Below are 8,760 nucleotides of genomic sequence, written 5' to 3'. Positions count from 1 at the left end.
TAATGCCGTTAGGAGACGAAAAGATAACCGAGGGACCAAGGTCGTGAAAGTTCTCGAGGCCTCTTGGAGGACCAAGAGCCACGGTTGGACAGGTTGAGATGGTGGTGGAAGGTCAGAAACGCTGTCTCCTAGAGCTTCTGTGCACGTGGGTTAGAATCACGGAGGTCCAGGAGTGAGTGGAGAAGAAAAGGTGCTTGGGGAGAACATGAATGTGAAGAAGTGGCTTGGTAGTGGTGTATGCGTGTGTGTATCTGGATGTGTGTGCATGCAAGATTACATGACACATGGACACCCGACATACAGAAGCATTCACCAGTAACCATGGTAAGGACGATTGGGACTTAAGTATGAATGAGAGGGTGAATGCCTGTATATGACGTATGAATGACTGAGTGAATGGTTGTTTATCGTGATATGACATGAATGAGTGAGTGAATGTTTTTTGTTTCTATCAGTGGTCCCCAAACTACGGCCCGGGGGCCGGATACGGCTCGCCTCCACATTTTGCCCGGCCCCTGAACAATACGAGAGATGCATTATGATTTTTCTCTTAAAGTCTGGCAATGTAATCGTGACTTGTACATGCATAGAACATCTGAAAGCCCTCCCTCAAAAAAAAAAAAAAATCTTGGGCAGACCCTTGTCAAATAACACGGAATAATGGCGAAAAGATTAGGTAAGAGGTGTTTTTAACTTGATAGGTGTTGGTATCAGTTGGGTTTCATAGCCTGCATGCTTTCTGGTTTTCACGGTGAATTTGATACAAAAGAGCTGCAAACAATTGCGTTAATGTTCCTTGATCTTTTTATCTGTGAAAAATGTGAAAAGGGTTATTTGTCTATTATTCATTTCATATGTAGTGTTATTTATTTCATTAATAATGTAATTATTCATTTTCAGATTTTTTGCGATCGTCACACTTTGTGTTACAAACTGGCCCCCCGTCAGAGAAGGGAAAAGTTATTTGGCCCTCGCAGGAAAAAAATTGGGGACCCCTGGTCTATATGATGTCTAAATAAGTGGATGAGAGGTTGTCTGTCTTTACATGAGATGTGAATGAGAGGGCAAATTGTTGTATATCTCTACATAACCTGTGAATGAATGAATAAATGGTTGACTGTTTTGATAAGATTTGTGAATGAGTGAGTGAATGCCTGTTCGTCTATGTCAGACCTGCGCATTTCACAGCCCAGGGGTCAGTTGTGGCCCTTTGGGCCTTCCTCACCAGCCTGTGTGAGATCAATAAGAACATGAATGAAAAAACATTTATTCTGTTCATGTTATACAGGTGTGTTGCTTTTCTATCCTTGTTGGTTCAACTCTCCAACACTGTTTGGGTTTATCATAAGACCTTGTGTAAAAATGAAGTGCCCACCCCTGGTCTATATGACGTTTGAATGACAGGATGAACGGTTGTTTGTGTCTCCATGTGGTCCTATGATAGACTGGCAGCCGGTCCAGGGTGAACCCTGCCTCTTTCCCAATCACAACACTGAGTGCAGGAAAAGCGATATAGTGAGTGAATTAATGAAACTCCAAATTCTAGATTTTTCCCAGTAAAATATGCATAAAAAGGTGATGGAATGTTATCATCCTGTCCTTTGTGTGAAATGACTCTCAGCGACAAAAAAATGTCCTGATGATAAAATAATCTGGTTTCTTTTTCTTCATCGTGTTCATGCATGGAACCTGATCTGTTGCTGCTGCTGCTGCTGTTCTCCGCCTTTAAGGAGAAGAAAACACTGATATATTATCCATCTATGGATTATGATTTCCCAACATCTGCCTCCCAGTTGTTGCCTTAATCTGGGTTTATACAGGACTGTCTCAGAAAATTAGAATATTGTGATAGGGTTCTTTATCTTCTGTAATGCAATTAAATAAACAAAAAAAAACTTTTCAATGATATTCTAATATTTTGAGTTTTCTTAAGATGTAAGCCATAATCAGCAATATTAAGATAATAAAGGGCTTGCAATATTTCAGTTGATTTGTAATGAATCCAGAATGAATGACATTTTGGTTTTTGTAATTGCATTACAGAAGATAAAGAACTTCACCACAATATTCTAATTTTCTGAGACAGTCCTGTAGTCATCAAACCCATCAGCAAGATGATTTTCACGGTCATCACCTTTACACTGAATAACATTCACTCATTCACACACACACACGCAACTGATTCGCAGGTGTCCCCAGATAGTGAGAGGACGGAGGAAAGTATCTGAAATGCCAACCTGGATGCTTCCCGCTCCCTCATTCATTCATTTATTATCCATAATGCTTATCCTGCGCTGAACGGCTGATATGCAAATATACATCTGGCCTGACATGTATCAAACAGTCATGAAATCATTCACCCCCCTTTTTTTCTGTCATATACAGACAAACAATTCGCCCTGTAATTCTCAACGCAATAGAAATATGCGACTATTCACCCTCTCACTCGAATGTTTGAGCAATTTTCCCCATGAACCTCCTGCATGTGTTTGGACTGTGAGGAACCCCGAAGACCCCCCATGCAGACCCATGGAGAACATAGAGCACACATGAAGTCCCACCCCCACGCCTGAAAGCGGAAGCTCTAACAGCCACTAATCACACAAAATGATCGCCCGGCTCTGGAAACGGCGGGCGAGGAGGCCCACGGGCCACAAGCGTCCAGGGAAACGTATTTTAAAGTAGATTCAGGAGACGTTTTGCTCTCAGGGTCCGGAACTGAACTGACAATGGAGGAGTGAAGAAATGTCTTGCAGGCTTCACTGGCCAGCCTTGTCCCGTTATTGCCTTTATATACAAGCTCAATATCTACGACTCCATAATCACACACACACACACACACGAGGCGGCGTCGTCCATCACCGTGGCCATCACCTGCCATCACAGATGCACTGACGGATCGATGGCGGGATGTTAGCGACCAGAAAGAGAGGCCCCACTTCTTCGCCCCGATAACAATCGGCCGCATCCTTCGAAAATAAATAAATAAACAAATAAATAACATCCAGCGTGGCTGTGATTGGATTAGAGGGAGAGGGGAAGGACAAGGCCGGCCACCGTGAGGCATGGCCTCGCAAATTGCAGCTAACAGTCGGGCCAGAGAGTCCATTTTGGGGCATAATTTACACAGTGAGCAGCATGAGCTGAATCTAATGTCATTTCTATCAATTTTGCATTTTGGCCCATTTTCCTTCCCCAGAGGCTTTTAGCGGTCGTTTGAATCGTCTGGCATGGGTGGGTGGGTGGCGGGGGGGCGTCAGAACTTCCAGGATGACATTTAGCACCGCAGCCGAGCAAGAGGTGGTTGCTCTGCTCGCCACGCCGCGCGTCCCTCCGCCGCAGCATCTTGCAAATGGCTAACAATATGCTAATAGGTTAAGAGCACTGGATCGGCCAGGACAAGCCATTTAATGGATGTTTTATCTGCGGGTCGGAGGGAGGGGTGGGGGGGGGCTCATCAGCCGCAATCTCACTTGACAAGACGTGCCAAGTCAAATTTAGCGATAAAGTGCTTTTAACAAACAGGCCACAAAGTGCTCCGGGCTGGAGGAGGGGGGACGCCGGCCCAGGAGTTGCTTGTTTTCTTTGCGCTGAAATCAGGAAGCTAGTGCAGGGGGGGGGGGGGGGGGGGGGGGGGGGGGGGAAGGGGTAAGGACGGTTTTAGAGGAAATGCACCGTGAACGCAAAGTCGTCCGCGGAGCAAATGGGGACGACGGGACGTCTCGACAGAGGTTTGGAGCTGATTTCATTTCCTGCCCGCAAGAGACTTGGATTTCGGCCGCCAAACATTTGCGCGAGCAAAGCTAGTCTGACATTTGCAGGTGGAGGGGAGGATGTTTGCTCCCCGCGTTTCCACTAATGCAATGTCGAGACACGACAGGACGTCTGTGTTGAAATGTGTCTGGGTTTTTGTCCTGAGAGTCACCAGATTGTGAATAAATACGCTGCTACGCAAAAATACTTGGATTCTCTACTCAGCAAAATACAAAAAAAAAAAAAAAAAAAGTAACAGAAAAATATACAATAGATTCAGGTTAGTTAGCTCTGGAAAATTAGCTTCCTTCATGCTATTGTAACCAGGAAATTATTGAACCACAAGCAAAAAATAATACAGGAGGCCTGTTTCAGCCACACAATGCTAATTCTTGTCATTTTAAACAGCTACTAATCTATTTGTCAGCTCGTACAATCAATAAACATCATTAAAGTTTGAAATTGGTAACGTGACTAGCAAAGAGCTAACAATGGACCGATGGTTATATTCATTCATTCATTCAGTCATTCATAATGCACTCAGTGTTGCAAGTCATATCACGAGAAACAACCATTTACTCATTAATCAAGTGTCTTCTCATTCATACGTCATATAGGGACAAACAACTATTCACTCATCCATTCACATTTCATATAGAGAAATAACAATTCACTCATTCAACCCGGCATATGAACATAAAACCATTCATTCACTCATTTACTTGTCATTAAGAAAAAACAAATGACATACTGCTTTTTCCACATCATAGTTCACTCATTCATTTAATATCATATACAGACAAAAAGTCATTCATCAAATGGAGACATAACAATTCACCCTCTTTTTCCACACATCATTTAGACCCATACAACTATTCACTCTCTAATTCATGTATCACCAATAACTCCTGCGTGTGTGAGGAACCCCGGGGAACCCCATGCAGACACAGGAGAACATGGAGACTCCACACACTCCCGTCAGAATCCAACCAAGGAACTTTTTGCTGTGAGGTGGAAGCGCAAAATACCATGCCGCCGTACCACCTGGGATTTAAGTATCCTTTGTAAAATAGCTTCTTCGACTGCACAAGTTAGGTAGCAAGCTGTAGTTTGTTATGCTAGTCATACTGAAAATGCACAGTATCATTTGACTGTAGCCCTTTTAAATTAGCAGGCTGATCCAATAGCAGCAACAGTTTGGCAAATTTAGCAATGTAACTAAATTCCAACAGATCAAATATAAATGTGTGTATATATATATATACACACACACACACACACACACACACACACATACATATATACACACACACACACACACATATATATATATATATATATATATATATATATATATATATATTCAAGTTTAACATTATCTGGATATGCGTTCATGATCTACCTTCAATGACACCTCTCGTGTCAAAGCGACTTCTGCAGAATTGAGCTAACATCCGCGTAACCATGTTATGTGTCTCTGCTGGTGAATCACGCACCTCCGTTTTCCCTCTTGGTGTTGAATGCAGCAGAGAAAATTAGCTCAAGATGTAGTGTGATATTGCCTCGGACACCCGCCGCGACAGACTTTGACTCCTGCCAGCACTGATGGGGCGCAATAAAATGCTTACTTGTAACATGTGCGAGGAATTATGCTAAAGAGCTGTGAAGGTCAGAAGAACCGGACTGAGCGGCGGAAAGGTTGTGCCTTAATGGAAAAGTTGCGCACGTCCTCGGCCAAAAGCAAACGCCCTTAACTCCTGGGAAGTCCTCTAAGCCCAGGGGTTCACCCTGGACCAATCACAGGGCCCCATGTAGAGACATGCATTCACCCTCTCATTCACACATCACATGGAGACAAATCACCATTTGCTCACTGTTGCGATGCAAACCTACCCCATTTCTAGTGGTTGAAGCCTTGGCCTGGAAGCGAGGTCATCAGGTGGTCCCCGACCTTCTCTGGATGTTCAGACCGTTATCCACAACACCTCGTCTCGATCTTCAATCTAACCTCCAGCGCTAATTTCTATCACTCATCTTGGGCCACTTGATTCCTTCGCTTGTTGAACGGGGTGGGCTTTCTGGAATGGTGCTGGAGGCTCTTGGTGGGTGATTGGACAATGATGTGCTTCCTGTCCAGGGTTGTCCTGTGTCCGTCTAAGTGGTGTGCTTGCACCCGTCCTTGTGCACGCGTAGATTTGCCCTGGTGTATTCTGAGCCCTCTTATGCCCTTGCAGATCCTTCCACAACTACATGTCACTTCCAGTGCCTCCCCAGTTAAGGTGGTTTGCTTGTGCCTTCTCTGCGTCCATGTCACTGTCCAAGTCATAGCCATTGGATCTGTCTTGGCGAGCCTTTCGTCCACCCCGGGGCTCTTTGGTCCTTTCTGTAGCTTACTTACTTGGTGCCCTCTCACGAGTGGCGCAATGGGGGTCGCCGGTCCCTGTTACCCTGGCAGTCTTTCCTGGAGGTCAGCTGTCTCTCCAGCGTCACCTCTCTCAGATGCTCCTCAGCTTTCTTCAAGCGACCTCTCAGTCCAACCTTTGTCACCAGATTCCACATAGATCGGGCTGGCAACCACTGACAACCCACTTCCACAGTCATCGGCCGCATTGTCCACCCCTTATCTCAACAGTGTTGTGCAAGCTGCTAGGATTTGGCTTCTTTTTTTTTCTTCGCTGCAGCTTTCTCACAAGCTTCATCCAACGGCACCATCAACTCCACCACCATGATCTTCTTCCGCTCTTGAGAGCGCAACATGATGTTGGGTCTTATAGTAGTGGACAGCACCACCTCTGTCAGGGCAGGGACACACACACCTGTTGCAGGTTGCCACAGCTGGCCGCAGTTACCAGCAATCAGTGAGGGCTTAAAAAGTCGGAGCATTGGGTATCACTGGCAATCTGCCTCTGTCCCCATGTTCTCCTTCACTTGTCACCCTGCATTCTGTCGTCGTACACAAGCGCCTCTTGCCTGGCTGACTGGGGTTCTCCCCTTTAAGTGTTTGCTAGCATCTTCTGCCTAGCCACTCATCCCCAAATGTCTTTCTCCTGCTTTAGGTATATGCTAGCACTTTCATTGCTGCTGTCCACTGCTTTTCCCTGCCTGTTTTTGCCCCCGACTGGCAATTCCAGTAGGAATTCCACAATCTCACTACCTTACCCCTTTCACGACCCATTCACATGCCATGCCCTAGCTCTGCTGTCTTTCTTATCCTTGCAGCCTCCTTCTGAGGTCAACCTCTGTTTCCCATCTCAGGGCGGCCTGCTAGAGATTCTGCCAAGCTTGGTTGTACATGTCTTGCTCCACAATGTCTGCAAGCACTTCCAACACCTCGTCATGGCGCCACCTGTATCACCCCTGTGTCGAAGTGGTCACATCATAAAGAGAAATGCAACTCCTCCTCTGCCTCCTCCTCAAAAATACCCATCAGCGTGCAACCAAAATTAGGAACGACAACACTTTCTGCTTTTCCTGACCAAACCCACAGTTCTCAGACAGCACATGCTTTTTTGCTCAAACGATACATCCGGAATGACTGTGGCTCAGTCGGCAGAGCAGGGCGTCCCTCCAGTGCCGAAGTGCTTTTGGGCAAGAAACTGGAAACCGGTGTGTGAATGGATAAATGCAATCTCATGTAAAACACTTTGAAACTACGACATGACGAAAGGGTGAAATAAGTGGAGGCCATCGGGCTGCCAAGACAGAATGATGCAATCTTGTTTGCGCAGCACCTGGGATTGGGTATTGGCTTGTAAGCAGGATGAGCATTTAGACGATAAATGAATGAAAATACGTGATTCTAGGATTTCCTAGTATTGTCATTCATTCTCTGTAGATCACACCGCCCAATCACGCGACGATTCTCGGACATCCCATGAGAACCAAGCACCGCCTGGGTCTACGAGCTCCGAGAACAGAACAGAGTCGAGTCTGAGAAATATTTCCAGAGCAACGAAACAGCCTGTTGACAATCTTATTTATAAAAAAACAGAATTGCCTGATTGGTTTTCTTTCTAACAAAAAAGGCTGTGTTTTCCCCTCATTTTAAAAACAAAAAAAGGGGAGTAAAAAGACAGGGAAAACCCTGCTCTCCACACATAAATTGACGGCAGGTGCTACAGCACATCACATCCTCACAACAGCGTCACACACACACATTATCTCTCCTCCCCATCATGTTCCTAATAGACACAGTCTGCCCCCCCTATGGCGGGGATCCAGACCCCCCCACCCCCGCTGCCGCCTCTCCAAAGACAAGGAAGCCTGATAGCGGGGAAGCAGGAGGCGAGCCGGCTGCATTACAAAGACTTATTATGATGATGAAATGTCCTACAAGACCCCAAACACCCTCTTAAAGAAATCCCCCCTCCGATAAGGGGAGTCTGAGGGAGGTGTGTGTGTGTGTGTGGGGGGGCAGCCTAACCTGATTGGGCTCAGAAGGGGGCACACGTAACGAAATCAAATGGCCGTCAAGCCGATGTCATGCATAATTAATTGGGCCTTCTTCGACCAACTACACAAAAATCCATGGTCATTAGATTAGGGGGGGCTCCGGCGGGGGTAGGAGGTTTGGGGGGGCTCTCTGAAGTGCAGCGCTGTCTGAGCCGTTTCCCTGCTCACCTCTCCATCTGTGAGCGCCGTGTCACCGAGACTTAAGGCCGCGCCGGCTTCACTTTAACGTCGAAAACACAACCGGGCTCGTGAAACCTCAAGGGCAATGCGATGCTGCAGGCTGGCCCGCATCCGGGAGACATGAGGACCAAGGGCACAGGGGTGACGGGGGGGCGGGGGTGCTGGACTCGGACCCCGGACCGTCACCACGGGCGATTAATCTGGCGGCCAGGACGGGTTTGCTTGGGTTTACGCGGTGGAAAAACACAGTCGGCAGCGGTCAGGATGGAGTTCAGCCATGTATTTGGCGGCCATGTCGGAACCCGGCTGCAGCAGGGAAACTGCAAGGAGATCCTGTTCAAGAGATATGCAAGCTGACAAAAAACTCCCATGATG

The sequence above is a fragment of the Fistularia commersonii genome, chromosome 10, assembly GCF_037954325.1.
Source record: "Fistularia commersonii isolate RoL2024-O1a breed Wild chromosome 10, RoL_Fcom_v1.0, whole genome shotgun sequence".
NCBI lineage: Eukaryota > Metazoa > Chordata > Actinopteri > Syngnathiformes > Fistulariidae > Fistularia > Fistularia commersonii.
The sequence above is the reverse complement of the archived record's forward strand: the minus strand, read 5'-3'. Positions refer to the sequence as shown.